Source organism: Triticum urartu, chromosome 5, assembly GCF_003073215.2.
Source record: "Triticum urartu cultivar G1812 chromosome 5, Tu2.1, whole genome shotgun sequence".
Taxonomy (NCBI): domain Eukaryota; kingdom Viridiplantae; phylum Streptophyta; class Magnoliopsida; order Poales; family Poaceae; genus Triticum; species Triticum urartu.
The window spans coordinates 435820138-435838215 of NC_053026.1; the positions used below are offsets into that span (position 1 = coordinate 435820138).

Sequence of the window (18078 nt, forward strand, 5' to 3'; positions counted from 1 at the left end):
CGTTCTTGGAAAATACAAGGATATCGTCCAGATAAACCATGACGAACTTGTCGAGGTAATCCATGAATATATAATTCATCAGACGAGAGAAGGTGGCTGGAGCATTCGTTAAGCCGAATGACATGACGGTGTACTCGTATGATCCATACCGAGTCACGAAGGCGGTTTTTGGCATGTCCTCCTCACGAACACGGATCTGGTGGTAACCCAACCTCAAGTCGAGTTTGGAGAACACTGATGAGCCAGCCAGTTGATCATAAAGATCATTGATCCGAGGGAGAGGGTATTTATTCTGAATGGTAGCTTGGTTTATAGGACGGTAGTCTTGGACCAATCGGTTTGTCCCATCCTTCTTAACAAAGAGAGAAGGTGCTCCCCAAGGAGAGCAACTTGGGCGAATGAAACCTTTGACAAGAGATTTGTCGATTTCCTCCTTAAGCTCAATGAGTTCATGCGGCGGCATCTTGTAGGGTCGTTTAGCTATAGGGGTAGTGCCGGGTTTCAAGTCGATGATGAATTCGACAGCTCTAGCAGGAGGAATCCCTGGAAGTTCTTCTGGGAAGACGTCTTGGAATTCACGAACGACGGGAATGTTTTCAATGCCCTCGAGTGGTGCAGCGTTCAACGCGTTCAAGGCATAAAGTCGTGCCTCGGCGTTCTGAACTAGATGAGCTTGGTAAGCTATTATTTCGTCAGAAGGGTGTAGCAGATGGACGACCTTAGTGGCGCAAACTATAGAAGCAGTATGCGCTTTCAACCAATCCATTCCCAGAATGAGGTCGATGCTACAGGACTTTAGTACGATGGGGGAGGCAAGGAACTCCAGTCCTTCAATTTCAACGGGAACGTTGTGACTAACCATAGAGGTTTGACACTGGCCCGCAGGGGTGTGTACCACAATCGCAGTGTTCATCTCTTCGTATTTGATGCCATGCATGAATGCAAACTCAGCTGATATGAAAGAATGTGATGCTCCTGTATCAAATAAAACAGATGCTGGTACTGAATTTACGAGGAGTGTACCCATCACGGTAGCAGGCTGGTCTAGAACTTCATTGAGATCAACATGGTTGGCATGAACACGACCATAAGACTTGGCACTGTTGTTGCGAGGCTGGTTGCTTCCACGGCCAGTTGCTGGAAGGGCCAGTTGATTCTGTTCTGGTTGCATTCCCTAGCACGGTGCCCTGGTTGCCCACACCTGAAGCACAACCCATTATTGGGAGTGGGAACAGGAGCTTGTGGTGGTGGAGCTGGAAGTCCTTGGCTTGCCTAGTTGGAGGAGCAGCAGACGAGGTGCAGCATAGGACTGCCTTGGGGCAGGTGCACTTGGCTGGTACATGCTGTTGGGAATCCATATCTTGCGCTTCTGCGAGGACGGGCCCGAAGATGAGCCCGTGTCACGGCTGCGCTTGTGAGAGCTCTGGTATTCCTGCAGACCAGTTTCGACATTGATGGCTTTGTTCACCAGAGTGGCGAAATCAGCAAAATCATGCACTAGAAGTGCGAGTTTGATGTCAGCTTGAAGGCCATCCCGGAACTTCTCCTGTCTGCGTGCATCAGTTGCAATGTCCTCTTCAGCATAGCGGGACAAGTCCAGAAACTCCCGCTGATAAGCTTCCACAGTTTTGTTGCCTTGGGTGAGGTTGCGGAACTCACGCTTCTTCCGGTCCATAACTCCCTGAGGAATGAAGCGAGCACGGAAGGCAGCTTGGAAGTCTGGCCAGGTGATGATTGTTCCAGCTGGCAGAGTACGCCTGTGGCTGTCCCACCATTGAGCTGCGGGTCCCTTCAGGAAGAAGGAAGCAAAGGTGACATAGCTGGCAGGGGCTACATCAGCAGACTCCATCTCATAGGTGATGTCACGGAGCCAGTCATCAGCATCCAGAGGCTGAGTTGAGCTGCGGTACACAGTTGGGTTCAGGCGCATGAAATCCTGCAGAGTTACTGGGGTTGGCTGCTGGTTCATATTGGGGCGAGGAAACTGAGCCATCATATTCTCCATGAACTGGCGATTCATCTCAAGCTGTTGGATCATACCAGCCATGTACTCAGGCGGTGGTGGGGCGTTGCCACCACGACCACGACCACCTGGTCTAACCATCCTGCTAATATTTAACAGGGGTAGTTCAGCATTGAGGAATTGCAAAAAACAAGAATCATTCATGATGAAACATGCACAATGAACGTAGCACGATAGATACTACATAGTAGTCGGCATATCTTACAAAAGAGATCAGCATAGAGTTCGTTACACAGAGTTCGGTACATAGGCTAAGACATCATAGGCGGCACACAGGCTCGCGGCGAATGCATCTAACACTAATAAGCAAGTCTACGTCAGTCCCATGCGGTACTGCGGAGGTAGGTGTAGCCCGACAGCTGGTAGTGACGCGAAGGGAAGACCTCCACGCGAGTAGCCTGGGGTCCGCGGATACTCTGGTGCGGAACCCGATGCGCAGGTGGCAGGAGAGGACCCAATGCAGGAGAGTAGCCTCCCACATCTGGCCAGCCGACGCCCTGGGGCATCACGGTCCTGGCTGGGTAGATAGCAGAACGCGACAGCTCCCCAGATCCGACGAAGGGGTGCAACATCGTCAGAGCACGGTAGAGGTGCTGACGAGTGGTGTACAACTCGTGGCGAAGAGCTCGGTTAGCTCGATCCAGCCCATCAGCATGCAGAACCAGGTTCTGATGGTAGAAGGGCTCTCGGGTGACAGTGGAGTAGGCAGCAGTGTAGTAACCCTCCGCACCAACATCGGATGCGATAGCAATGTGCCTGAAGGGGGAGGTGTCCAACTCCTGATACTCTCCACGAAGACGTGTCAGAGCAGCATAAGCAGCATCGTGGACCGCCATATCGATAGTCACTCCAACACCATGAGCAGTGTGCAGCACGGTAGTGGAGTCATACTCCCGAGAGTAGAGGTGGACGATGGCACGGTACTGCTCCTGGTTGAAGTCCTGATACTCCTCATAGACGGTGTACTCAGGGTGCCAGCGATAACCCAGATAGGTCATCATCTCAACCAACACAGCAGGTGATCCTGAGGCACCAATGGCCGTCGTGTGGCGCACGACCTGCCTCGTGGGTTCCATCTGAAAACACAGATGTTTTCACAGGAGTCAAATGACAATGTGGATAATGTTCAAATACAATTCTAAAGAATAACTAGGGCTTATCCAACTTTGGTGAATGTCGTAACGGGATCCTAGTGTCAGAGTTAGTAAATTCGTTTAACCCGAGTAGAAGAGAGTTCAGAGTCCCAGAGTAAAGGTCGAGGAGTAAAAGATCCTAGTACCACCCGATGGCGACGTGGGCCCGTAAGGCACACAGCCAAGTTAGTAAAAGTTTTTGCAATGTCTAGACTCGACTTCGGCCAAGGAGTGTGGAAGGGGGGTTCCTACAGGCAGTCGGCTCTGATACCAACTTGTGACGCCCCCGATTTTAATCGTACACTAATCATGCACGCAAATGTGTACGATCAAGATCAGGGACTCACGGGAAGATATCACAACACAACTCTACAAATAAAATAAGTCATACAAGCATCATATTACAAGCCAGGGGCCTCGAGGGCTCGAATACAAGAGCTCGATCATAGACGAGTCAGCGGAAGCAACAATATCTGAGTACAGACATAAGTTAAACAAGTTTGCCTTAAGAAGGCTAGCACAAACTGGGATACAGATCGAAAGAGGCGCAGGCCTCCTGCCTGGGATCCTCCTAACTACTCCTGGTCGTCGTCAGCGGGCATCACGTAGTAGTAGGCACCTCCGGTGTAGTAGGAGTCGTCGTCGACGGTGGCGTCTGGCTCCTGGGCTCCAACATCTGGTTGCGACAACCAGATAAGGAAAGGGGGGAAAGGGGGAGAAAAGCAACCGTGAGTACTCATCCAAAGTACTCGCAAGCAAGGAGCTACACTACATATGTATGCATTGGTATCAAATGGAATAAGGCTATCATATATGGACTGAACTGCAGAAAGCCGGAATAAGAGGGGGATAGCTAGTCCTTTCGAAGACTACGCTTCTGGCAGCCTCCGTCTTGCAGCATGTAGAAGAGAGTAGACTGAAGTCCTCCAAGTACATCGCATAGCATAACCCTAACCGCTGATCCTCCCCTGTCGCCCTGTGAGAGAGCGATCACCGGTTGTATCTGGCACTTGGAAGGGTGTGTTTTATTAAGTATCCGGTTCTAGTTGTCATAAGGTCAAGGTACAACTCCAAATCGTCCTGTTACCGAAGATCACGGCTATTCGAATAGATTAACTTCCCTGCAGGGGTGCACCACATACCCCAACACGCTCGATCCCATTTGGCCGGACACACTTTCCTGGGTCATGCCCGGCCTCGGAAGATCAACACGTCGCAGCCCCACCTAGACCAACAGAGAGGTCAGCACGCCGGTCTAAACCTAAGCGCCCAGGGGTCTGGGCCCATCGCCCTTAGCACACCTGCACGTTGCGTGGGCGGCCGGAAGCAGACCTAGCCTAGTGGCGTTCCAGTCCAATCCAGCGCGCGCCGCTCCGTCGCTGACGTCAAGAAGGCTTCGGCTGATACCACGACGCCGGGATACCCATAACTACTCCCGCGTAGATGGTTAGTGCGTATAGACCAAATGGCCAGACTCAAGATCAAATACCCAGATCTCGTTAAGCGTGTTAAGTATCCGCGAACGCCGACCAGGGCCAGGCTCACCTCTCTCCTAGGTGGTCGGAACCTGCCCTGCCCTCCGCCTCAAAACTCCACTCGCGGGTGCTCCTCAAGCCGACCCGTCTTTAGTCACCACATGTATCATGTATAAAGTAATAGTATATACCCGTGATCAACTCCCGAGGTGTGATCACGGCCCGATAGTATAGCATGGCAGACGGACAAGGATGAGGGCCACTGATGATAAACTAGCATCCTATACTAAGCATTAGGATTGCAGGTAAAGGTATCAACAGTAGTAGCAAGGACAGGCTATGCATCAGTATAGGGATTAACGGGAAGCAGTAACATGCTACACTACTCTAAAGCCAAGCAGTAAGAGAAGAGTAGGCGATATCTGGTGATCAAAGGGGGGGCTTGCCTGGTTGCTCTGGCAAGAGAGAGGGGTCGCCAAACACCGTAGTCGGTACGGGGTCCAGCAGCGGCGTCGGTCTCGGTCTAGAGAGAGAAGAGGGGGAAGAAACAATAATATAATGCCAGCATATGCATAGTGAAGCATGACATGACAGTAACGATGCTAGCGTGCCCTAACGTGGTAATGAGTGGTACCGTTAAGGGGGAAAACATCCGGGAAAGTATTCCCGGTGTTTCGCGTTTTCGAGCGTGAACCGGAGGGGGAAAGTTGCGTTTGATAGGTTAGGGATGCGTGGCGGACGAACGGGCTGCGTATCCGATTCGTCTCGTCGTTCTGAGCAACTTTCATGTTGAAAATAATTTAATCCGAGTTACGGATTAAAATGATAATTTTCTAAAGATTTTATCAATTCTGAAATTTAATTAATTATTTAATTAATTCAAAATAGATTTATGACATCAGCATGATGTCATGCTGACATCAGCAGTTAACAGGGGTTGACTGGGTCGAACTGACGCGTGGGTCCAGTGGGACCCACCTGTCATACACTGTTAGGTTAATTAGGGTTTAGTTAAACTAATTACTGTTTAATTAAGCTAACAAGTTAATTAGATTAATTAATTAAGGTTAATTAACTTAATCAATTTAGTTAATTAATTGATTAATTAAATTTATTTATTTTAATTATTGTTTTATTTATTTTATTTACTTTTTTTTAACGTTCTGGGGGTGTGCCCCACTTGTCATAGGGCCAAGGCCCTTAACGGGCATACGGGTAGTGGTTCTCAGCGCAGCGCTGAGACGGGCGACAGCCCACCCAACAGGGCGATGTGGCCAGCGGGGAAGGGGGCCGGCGCGTGACCCATCGCCGGCGACCGTGGCCGGAGCGGGGCAGTACGGCGAGGCCGGCGGAGCGAAGGGAGGCGCGGTGGCATGCACGCAGGGCGCTAGAGGCCCGGCCAGAGGCGGCGATGCGCACGGGGGTGGCTCGCCGGAGCCGCCGGAAGCAGCGGCGGACGGCCAGGCACGGCGGGGCGATGGCGCGGGCGCAGGCTGCGGCAGGGCTGAAGCAGCGAACGGCACGGGCGGCGGCGCGTCGACGGGGAGCAGAGGCGGCCACGCGCGAGGCACGGATGGCGCGACGCGCGCGCAGTGAGGCACCAGCGGGCGAGCGGCAGTGGCGGTGGGAGGCCAGCGGCGCGGCCGGCCGATGCGTGTGTGGCGAAGCGGGGAAGAGGAGAAGGAGCGGTGCTCACGGCGAGCGTAGGGCCAGTGGCAACGGGGGACGAGGAGGAGGTCGAGGACGACGGCGGAGCGGTCCGGCGAGGGCGTGTTCCGGCAAGGCGGCGTCGTGATGGCGGCGTCGTAGCTCGAGGGGGTCCGGCGGGGAAGAGACGATGGGACGGCGCCGACGAGGTCCAGCGAGCGCCTGGCGTTGCCGGGGCGGCGGGGTAGGTAGCGGGGCGCCGGGCGCCGCGGTCGTCGTGCGGGGGCGAGGGGATCGGGAGTTCCCGATCCAGATCCAGGGGGAAGGAGCGAGGGGAGTGGGGTTCTGGATCGGGAGGGGAAGAGGGAGTGGGCGTCGGTGGCGATGGTGAACGGCGGCGGGGCGACGGGGATCGACGGCGGCGTCGGGCCGATGGGATCGGGGGGGTTCGCCCCGATCTAGATCGGGCAGAGGGAGGGAGAGAGAGGAGTGCGAGGGGGGAATGGGGATCGTGCTAGGGTTCGGTCGTGGGGGGGGATAAGGGAGGCGTGGGGGGGGGCGGCTGGGCCTTTGCCCAGTTGGGCCGGTTGGTGGCCTGGCCGGCTGGGCCGTCTGGCCCAGTGGGGGGGGTCCTTTTATTTTTAATTTTTTTTGGTTTGTTTTTCTGTTTTTTTGTATTTTCTTTTCTTTATTTATTTTCTTTTCTGTTTTGATTCATTTTAAGTATTTAGGTCTTTTATAAAGGCATGGATCCCACACCATAAATTCCTAGGCATTTATTTGCTCACCCCGAACATTTTGCCTTAAATTTTGAAAAGTTTTTATTCTTTGGTTGATTTTGAATTTGAATTTGAATCAGTTTCGAACTAACACGAGATTAGGAACAGTAACCGAGGTGACGTGGCATCATTAGCAGAGGTTCACTGTAGCTTAATTATCCGGGCGTTACACTTATTGCGAATGATTTACTGCAATACTCCATTCTCAGTGAGTAGTTTATAAACCCACTTGCTGAGAAGAGAGATATTTTTAATCTCAAGGTCTTGGATTCCCAGGCCCCCCTGACTTTTAGGTCTACATAGTACGCTCCACCTAGCAAGTCGATATTTCTTTGTTTCGTTATCACACTGCCAAAAAAATATGGATCTAAAGTAATCTAGCCGCTGTAGAACCCCTTTCGGCGGGTGGAAGAATGACAACATATATAAAACCATGTTGCTTAGGACGGAATTGATCAAGATCAGTCGGCCCCCATAAGACAAGAGTTTGGCCTTCCAACTGGCTAATCGTTTCTCAAGTCTCTCTTCCACATGCCTCCATTCAGCGATAGTTAATCGCCGATAGTGTATGGGAATACCCAGATACCGAATCGGAAACCGCCCAAGCTGGCATCCAAAAATCTCGACATACTCGGGTGCTGATTCTGCAGCATTGCCAAAGCAAAAAAGTTCGCTTTTATGAAAATTAATTTTGAGGCCTGAAAGTTCCTCAAAAGCACATAAGAGCAGCTTGAGATTTCGTGCCTTATCTAAATCATGATCCAAGAATAGTAGTGTGTCATCCGCATATTGTAGAATGGATAGACCATATTCTACCAAGTGTGGAATGACTCCACTAATTTGACCATCCAGCTTAGCCCGCTCAACAAGGGTAGCTAGCATGTCAGCGACTATGTTAAACAGAATGGGAGATGCGGGGTCACCTTGACGAAGCCCCTTACGTGTCTGAAAGTAGGTGCCAACATCGTCGTTAACTTTTATGGCCACACTACCTCCAGAGACAAAGCTCTCTACCCAGCGACACCATTTTTGTGAAAACCCCTTCATGCGCAAGGTTTGCAACAGGAAGGGCCACTTAACTTTGTCGTAGGCTTTCTCAAAATCAATTTTAAGAATGACACTGTTCAACTTTTTCCGGTGCAGTTCATGTACAGTTTCGTGCAGGACGACCACTCCATCTAATATGTTTCGTCCTTGCATAAATGTTGTTTGAGTGGGTTTTACGACGTGATCAGCTACACCATTCAATCGATTAGTCACTACCTTCGTAAAAAATTTAAAACTTACATTCAGGAGACAAATCGGTCGATATTGTTGAATACGTCTAGCCTCCTTAATCTTAGGCAATAGGATAATTTCCCCAAAGTTTAAACGAGAGATATCAAGGTCCTCAGAATGCAGTTGGTTAAACAACTGAACCAAGTCTGCCTTAATCACATCCCAAAAGCATTGATAGAACTCTGCGGGAAAGCCATCCGGTCCCGGTGCCTTGTTGTGTTCCATCTGAAACACAGTAGCTCGAATTTCCTCCTCAGAAAACGGAGAGGTTAGGAATTCATTTTCCGCTTCTGTTACTTGAGTAATGTCATGAGTAACAGATTCGTCCAACTGAAAATTAGTTTCAGCTGAAGGCCCAAAAAGGTCTTTGTAAAACTTAGTAATAAAATTTCTAAGTGGTACTTCCCCCTCTATTCGGCCTTCCTCCTGGTCAAGGGCGAATATACGCTTCTTTCTATGCCTTCCATTGGCTAGCATTTGAAAGTATTTTGTATTATCATCACCTTGCACCAGCGAGTCCGTCTTACTACGTTGGTACCATTTAATCTCTTCCTCGCGTAGTAAGCGGGCAATCTGCTCGTTAAGACTACTTTTTTGTTCAATCTCAACAGCAGACAGAGGCCTCACCTCCGCAATTTTATCAAGGGTATCAATTAAGGTAGACAATCGCATTTTTTTCTTTTTTGTAAATACCAGCAGTATGTTTGGCCCATCCTCGAAGGAATCGACGCAAGGCGCAGATTCGATTATTCCATCGTTGAATGGGTGTGTTACCGCGAGGCTGGCGCGCCCACACCTTCTTAACCAGCTCATGAAATCCCTCTCTAGTGAGCCATCCCAGTTCAAATTTAAACTGATGACGATTAGAACATGGGATTGGTTGTCCAAAATCGGTTAGCAATGGAGCGTGATCCGATAAGGCCTCAATTCTTTCTAGTGCCCGAACCGAGGCTAGGGGATATTTATATTCCCAATCAGTGGTAACTAGCACCCGGTCTAGTTTTTCAAAGGTTGGCACCGATCGGTTATTGGCCCAGATATACTGACGACCAGACATCGTGATCTCCCTCAGATCCAGGCTGTCAATAACAGCATTAAAGAGGAAAGGCCACCTAGTGTCAAACCGATCATTGTTTTTTTCCTGTTGATATCGAAGGATATTAAAATCCCCCCCCCGATTAACATTGGATGGGGATTGTATCGACAAGTGTTGACTAATTCTTTTAGAAATGCAGACTTAAATTCCTCTTAAGCGGCGCCATATACAGCCACCAGGCTCCAGATGAAGTTGTCGGACTTATTTCGAAGGTGGAATTTAATATGATACTCCCCGTTAGACATGGACAATATTTGTAAGTATGTAGAGTTAATACCTAGCAAAATTCCCCCAGACCTCCCTGTCGGCGGTAAGACGTGCCATTCTTAATCAAAACCACAGGAAAAGTGCTCCAGATCTCGTGTTGGAAAATCACGTTTACCCGACTCGGTGATAGCCACAAAGTCCAATGAATGATCCTTTACACAATCGGCAATGTGTTTGTGTTTAGCCAAGTCGCCAAGACCTCTGCTATTCCAGAACATGCCTCTCATGCTGAACCAACTTTATGTTTAGAGACCTTTACTTTCTTAGAAGGGCGCCCTCTTTTCTTTGCTGAGTTAAACTTGTTCTTGCGCACCGTCGCGACAAGCTCAAAAAGCGTAGTGTCACATACAGTGTCGTCAAGGTCTACTTCAGTCGTGTCTTTAATCAAATGAGAGAGGAGCTTGCCTTCATGGCTGGCATCAGCATCCTCCACCTCCTCATCTGACACTAGAGGGTCGACAAAGCTCGATAACTTTGGAGCAACCGTAAGCCGGTCGAACTCCACTTGTTTTAGAGCCTTGACCGAAAAATCTATTTCATTGTCATTATGTCCTAGTGACACCCCAAGTCTAGTAATATTTGAAGATACTTTGGAATTATCAAAAGACATAAAAGATTTACGAGAGGGGGTACCTTCGAAGTCAAGGTTACGTGCAGCAGTCCTATGCATGGCCTTCATCATAGTGTCCTCGTCGGTGGCTGCTGATCCGTCAGCCCCTACCTGATGACGCCCGCTGCGCCTCAGCGGTGAAGGAGTGACATCGGTCTCGGAGCCCATCACCTCGACTCTGCAAGGCGTGGTGGGCTGCTGCAGCGATGAAGAAGATAGAGAAGGCTGCTCCTCAGCCTCCTCAAGCCCGGGAGCCGGCACCCCTCCCTGTGACGGAGGAGTTGAAGATAATGCGCGAAGCACCGCCATGGCAGACTCCTGGCTAGCTCGCACGGATGGGGAGAATATCACACCACCACGTCGAGTCGGAGAAGCAGGAGTGGGCGATGATGATGACGAAGGAGCGGTTCCCTCCGGCACGGGGCGCCCGCAAGACCCCACATGGGGGTTAGGCGGTGGCGACCAGCAAGTCGAAGGTGGCGGCGTCGAGGGCCGTGGCTCTGCCGTTGTAGGAGAAGCAGCCCTAGACGAAGTATCCGACCCCGAGGAAGAAGGCCCCCTTAATGGCGATGGAGCAGCCATGGCGGGTAAGCCTCGATGAGAGCTCGTAGGTGTGACGATGGAGGTCATCTGCATAGGCACCACACTACCCGATGAAGTAGGGTCCGAGGAATTGTTGGATGATGAAGTGGGTTTGGGCCTCTTGCTTGTATCATTGTTCCTCACAGATTCCTCCCTGTCATGCCCCTTGTCGCCCCCTGGATCATCGCCGTGCTCCCAGACTCGAGGTACAAAGTCACTATCAACGCGAAAGTCCGCTTCTTCAAGACTGTACCAGAACTCATAACCTTTCCTTTGAACCACCATGTCGGAAGAAAGAGAGTCAAGTGTGCTGCTTTTGAAAGAATCAAGGTTCGGTACCGCTACCTGGATACGAACAATTCCTCTCCGGCGCAAACAAAGAAGATCAACATCAAGAGTAGCACCAATCACCGAGCCGACTGCCCAAAGCCCCAAGAAGTGTCGGAGAGCGTGAGGCACCCCATGCACATGAACCCAGATAGGAATTAGCTCGAAGCGGTGTGGTATCTTCTCTGAATTCCATGGCTTAAACTCGATAGTGACATTGTGAGATTTGATAAATACTGCGAAGCCCGTCACCCTCTGTAAGACCTCCTCACTCGGAAAGGACATGAGAAAAGCGTCCTTGCCATGCGGTATAGCCTCCCACGTCCACTGTTGCTGGTACTGAGCAATTTTAGCAACCTCTGCCTCCACGATACTGGGAGTAATAGAGCCACCAGAAATAGATACCAACGCCGTCAGTGAATCATGTGGTGCAAGATCCTCCCTGCAGACATTGTCAGGCATCTGGAAAAAAGCATACTTTCAGTTCCATAACCGCATAACATCGCCACCGGCTTCGGCAACTTGAGAGCAGGGCAGCGCTGCGTGGTCATCGGATGGTTATACTTGTTACAAATGAAGCAGTACTGCTGTGTCTCGCAATCATCATTTGTGTGCCCTGCAGATTGGCACTTCGAGCACCATACTTTCTTAGCATCAGCTATCCCGTTGGTTGCCCCAGAAGATTGAATGGTAGGCTGCTGGTGTAACGCGCTGACCTGCAACGGGGTGTTCTGCCCATACCCCACTGCCATCATAGACGAAGCAGCAGGCACCTGTACCAATGTCGGCATCGCAGGTGCCGCCGGTGGAATAGAGGTAGGAGGTACCAGCAGCTCCCTGGTGAGTCTTGGGGCGACCACCCTTGCCGCCCTTTGGCTTCCGAGGGCGAGCGCCTGCTTGGGCACCGGCGGTGGCCTGATTTTGTGGCACTCGGGCATTGAAACCGGCCGCCATCTGCATACCGGCTGAACCAGGGTGTTGCATGGGCTGGAACTGTTGCTGCTGCATATAACCAGGCGATGGCTGAAGAAGAACCGGCTGCTGATGCATGTACTGACCCGGAGCGGCGAAGAAAGGCTGCTGAAAGTGAGGTTGATACGTTGATGGCTGCTGCATAGGCTGTTGCTGAATTTGAGGCTGTTGTGCCGGCACAAAACCCCCCGGCGTCCCATACGGCTGCGCGGCCTGCACCGGTTGATAGACACCCGGTGTGAAGCCAGGTGCGCCACCCGTCGGAGAAGAAACCAACTGGGAAGAAGCAGGGGGCTGCAAGGGCTGCTGGCCGGTGGTGATGCCCGGCAGCGCAGAAGGGTCGCCGCGCGTCATCTTAGGAGAGGCGACGACGGCAGCGAAGGTACGATCGAAATTAGGGTTCACCCGTTGCGCCTTCATGTTCCACATATCACGAAGCCAACAGCCGAGATCCACCATCTGAAGTGGACGCACAGGATACACCTGCGTGCCTGATGCAGCCGCCGATGTCGGATCAGCAACAGCTAGCCTGCGTGCTTGTTTTGGCATTTATTGAAGAGCATGCTAGCTTTTAGGCCTAATTAGTGTTTCAACAAATGATTAGCCCCTCATGACATATTAATTTGTTCCTCTTGAGACATGGCCCCTTTTTAAATTTTGCTCAAGCTCCACCACTGCTTGATGATGTACCTCGTGGCAATTAAGGGGCATACTGAGTCAAAGTCGCCGCTGAAAACATGTCTCCGTCCGTCACACACTCTGGCAGGCCAGACGACCAGATGCATATATATACTTACTTGCGGTTCAGCATGGGATTTGGCATGTTACTCACCTGTACATCCACACAGGCAGGTGCTGCTCTATCAGCCATTTGAGCGTCGGCACCATCGAGGCCGGTGCATCCATCCAAATAATTTCGCAACAAAAATACTGAGAGCATTACTTAAGGCCAGGGCAGCTTTCTAAAAAAAATGAAGATGTACCCCCGGCCTCTGCATCATGACGATGCATGCAACCATCTTATTAAAAAATCTAGGAAGTATCACAAAGTCATAAAAGTATTACAGCTCGCAAGCGGAGCGAAGCAAAAGAATAAAAGAAAAGTACATGCTGACAATCACAACCGGTACGGCAATATGAAGGATAAGCTTCCTAGACTCATATCCTCTTATGCGGCCGCCATCCGATCGGTTGAATATAGCCCGTGCTACCACCTCCCACTGGTTGCACCCAGTAACCAAAGGCTTCCTGGAATCCATAGGAGTGAGTAAGGACCACGTATGGATTCATGCGGTAGCTCTGAAGATGACCTGCAAGAAAGTTAAAGTGTGTAGTCTGTTAAAAATCAAATTATTCCTACAGTTCCATATAACCCACATAATCCAATCCGAATACGAGCCGCAGTAGTATGTTCAACCCCAGCTAACCACGTTCCAAACAACGATTCAATGTCAACTGAAGGATTAATGTTGAAGGCTATATGAATCATTCTCCAAAGTAATTTGACGAGTTGTCTGTCCGATCCCAGTAAAGAAATCTTACGAAGTGCAGTGTGTCCACTCTGTCGGTCTAGCATGCAAAGCCTTTTGCACCCGACAATCATTGAGGTACATGTATCTTTTTTTTTGTCTCAAAAAAAATGTATCTTTTTTTGCGATTGGAAAAGAGCATCACTCACCTCCTTCTCCGTAAAGAGCCTCGTGAGGGAATCATTCATGAGATAGCTAACATTTATGGGAATAAGGTTAATCAACTCATTAGGAGTGACGTCATTGTCTTTGGCGCACAAATTTTGAAAGAATTCGGTCGTCAGATTACATACACCATTCTTCTCTTCAACCCACACCCCATTTTCATCTCGAGGTTTTGTAACATGCTCCATTTTACCTCCCTTTTTACATGAGAGGTAAGAGTATAAAATAGATCCAAACCGTTGATTGCATTATGTAGTGGGTTTGATTAACTGTTACCATTTGACTTCTCATGTAAAAAAAGGGGATAAGAGGGAGCATGTTAAAATTGCTTTCTTCACATCCTAATGAGAAGAAGGGTACATGTAATGTTTCAGTCTGGTTATTGTGTTCTTCATGTTTCTTCACATAGCTTTCCGGTGAAGTATTTCATATTTTTATCACCTTCCTTGAGCCAAATTACCCTTGGCCCATGTCTCCACATAATCTCTTCTCTAAATAAAATCTCATCCAACTCCTTCGGCACCACATTGATTCTTCCCTGTCTATCCGCAGTGGACGGGGGGAGCTGCCAGCGGCTCTCAATTTTAGCTCAAAGATCCTGAGTTTGTTCCTAGTGCACTCTCCACTTTGTAGTCAACGCGAAGTTTCATTGCTTATGCCGGCTCACAACTACTTGGTTGTCCGTTGTGAGGGATCTTGTTAAGTCATGGAGTCTAAGAGATTTAGGAATACCTAAAGATGTTTCTTAGTTATGTAGTCTTTTCTTTTTGGCTCTATACCGTATATCTATAATCTTTTCTCTAGTCTATTTATTAGCATCTCATAACTATACGCTTCTAGCTAGAATATTTTGCAATCGATTAATAGCTCGTTCTACCTATTTCATCACAGAAATTGTGAGATTAGTTGAACGCAGGATGATAGTTTTGGCCTCCGAAAGACCGTTGAACCTATTTCTAGCTAGTTCCTCAAGATTTCCTTTTCCTCGTGCAACCCTGTCAATTATTAGTACGAGTATGAGGCTAATAATTAAGGAGCATCAAATGGAGTAGACTCCACATTTAGGGCCTGTTTGATTCCAATAAGTCACCTGACTTATAAGTCAGGTGATTTAAAACCAGTGACTTATAAGTCACACCTGTTTGGTTGCCACCTGACTTATAAGTCATCTGAGCACATCTTTTTACCTTGTTTTTTTATGTAAAGGTGATGGGACCCATGCAAAAGGGGGTGACTTATAAGTTTTAAGTTTGGGTGGAGCAACTTATGACTTATAAGTTGGGTCCGTTTGGTAAAATAAGTCACTTTTTGCACTTTTCGACTTATAAGTTGGTGACTTATTTGGAACCAAACAGGGCCTTAGTATCCCGTCTCCTCTTGGAGACCGAAGGAGTTGACATGTAAGATCTCGTTATAATAATTACTCCTACTCCCTCCATTCCACAATGTAGTGCTTCTTCTATCTCCGTGCTTCAACTTTGACCGTAAATTTAACTATTAAGACCGATTGTGACGGGAGCAAAAATTATATCAGTGAATTCGTATTTGAAAAAAGTTTTCAATTATATAATTTTTTTGCCCGCCGCAGTTGGTCTCATTGGTTAAATTTATGGTCAAAGTTGGATCTCAGGAAGTGCGGGCACACTATATTTTGAAATGGAGGAAGTATGATACTACTCTTTCTGTACCATAATACTTGTCGCTGCGGAACTTGTACTAGTTTTTCCCAACAACAAATATTTCAGTACAGAGGGAGTACATGGCAGCACCCTGCATGACACCCAGTGTGCGGTGCTCAAGCATTCCATTGAGGAAGCGTTCATGCACCCTCATCACGCGGGGGAAGTGTTCCATTCAGGAAGGAGCTGACCAGCGTGAGCGCTGCCTCGGGCTGGTAGGACGGGACCGCATGCCCGGCTGCCCTCAGAGTTGCAAACACCAACCCACCCGCGTATCCCTGAACGAACCCTCCAGTCTGCAACAAAGCACGGCAGGATTATCAGAGTGGCAACGAGCAAAGACTTGCAGGCAAATCAGGACACGTCGCCATGCATGCTCAATAATTCTACCTCATCCTTTACTATCCACGGGCGCCATTGCTCCGTGACGTCGAGGCCGAGGTCCTTGATGGTGTAACTCGTGGCGATGAACGGGCATACGGAGTCAAAGTCGCCGCTGGAAACATACATCTCTCCGTCACACACACACACACACTCTGGCAGACCAGACGACCAGATGCATATATATACTGTACTTACTTGCGGCTTAGTGTGGGATTTGGCATGTTAATTACCTGTACAGCCACACGGGCAGGTGGTGCTCTATCAGCCATTTGAGCGTCGGCACCATCGAGGCCGGTGCATCCATCCAATTAAGTGAGCTGCAAAAATACTAGAGCGTTAGTTAAGAGCAGTTTATTTTGCTGCAAACGTACGTATTTTCTAGTTTCTCCGATCCCAGTTAAGAAATCCTACGAGCAGTGTTGCCACTCTTGCGATCTAGCATGCAAAGCCTTTTGCACCCGAGGATCATTGAGGTATGCGTATACGTAACGATCGCTGCAAATATCATACGACCTCGGTATCTGCAAAATTTAGAGCAAAACGTACTGTATTTATCAAAGGTAGTAGGTGTGTGGCTCTTATAATTCAGTGGCGCTCTCTTACATAGCGGCTGTGGTGCTGTGTTTCAGTTGGCCCTTCCATGCAAACCGGTTCATATACGTCGTACGGATCGATGTTAGCATGAGTGCCATCGATCATATGTTCAACGCATGCTGTGTAACCTGGCTTGTCTAAATGGCAGTTCTCGGTGATATTGGCCCACACCTCATTTGATATCAATCCGTGGCCCCACTGATAGTCAACTTTTCCCTTATCATTCATATTGGCATCAAAGTATGGATTGCCGACCTAATTAACCAAAACAGAGATGCACTCACTATACTGTTAAAAAAATAGAATGAAGCTATGTAATACTCCCTCTTTTCGTAAATATAAGATGTTTTGAATATTTAATATGAACTGCATACCCACCAAAATGAATGAACAAATACACTAAAATCTATATATATACATTTGAATAAGAAAAAAGTTAAAACAAATGGGATGGACTGGAGTAACTATTATTAATAATCGATTAATGACTCGTACCAAGATACCCCATAGGTTTATGGAAGTTCTTGTACTACTGTTGAGATTGTGGCCGAAGATGGTGGCCGCGAGCTGCGGCACATAGTGGCCGGCGTAACTCTCCCCAGAGATGTAGAAGGGGCGGCCTTTGTACTCCGGGAACCTCTTGAGCCAGTTGAGGAGGAAGACAAACACATCGCGGGCCGTCCTCTTGTCCCCGCTCAAGTCGTATTCGGAGGTCGTGTTGGAGTACGAAAACCCAACACCGACAGGAGATTCCAAGAAAAGCACGTTGGCAATTGCAAGGATCTTACAAGTCGGATCGTACAATAGATTGTAGTTCTAATTCAGTTGCGCGCGGCGCCTTACCTTTGGTCCAGGCATGCAAGTTTTCGCTGAGAGTTCTTTTGTCCTTGTTCACGCGGAACGGGCCCACCTCCATCATCGCCCCGTAGCCAAGTGATGAGCATCCAGGACCTGTGAGTCCACCATGTAAGATTGATAGTATCTATCACCAGAGAGCACTCAAAGGTTCAACAATTGAATTGAAAGCATTTCGATCGTAACAAACTAACCTCCATTGAGCCACAGGAGGAGTGGTTTCGCCGCCGCGTCGCTGGCTGCCTCGACGAAGTAGTAGAAGAGCGCTCGGCCGTTCTTCTCGTGGACGGTCACGTACCCGCCGTACTGATTTAAGCCGGTGGTACCGCTAGGCTGCCCCGGCAGCAGATGGATCTTATCGGCGGCCTTCAAATTGGCCAGGTCATGGACAGAGTACTCTCTGAGGCTACTGGTAGTGGTAGTGATTTCTACCCTTGGTTCATCTATGGTGTTGGCACTGCTACTGCTCTGTCTAGACCGGATGAACCTTTTGAGCTGAGCCTCTTGCGATGCATCTGCATGCAACGCGGCCACGCAGACGAGGAGGAGCAGACCCAAGGGGGTGTTCCTCATGGTCTGCTATGGGAAAATGAGTAGAGCTAAAATGACGAAGATGGATTCATGGTTGGAGTTCATATATAGAGAAATTTTAACATGGTCCCCAACAATTTGTTTGAGTAATC

General features: G+C 49.1%; 1 pseudogene; it reads right to left on the reverse strand.

Moving 5' to 3' along the window:
• Positions 1–15702: 15702 nt before the first annotated feature.
• Positions 15703–17968, reverse strand: LOC125556179 (annotated as a pseudogene).
• Between the last annotated feature and the right edge of the window lie 110 nt (positions 17969–18078).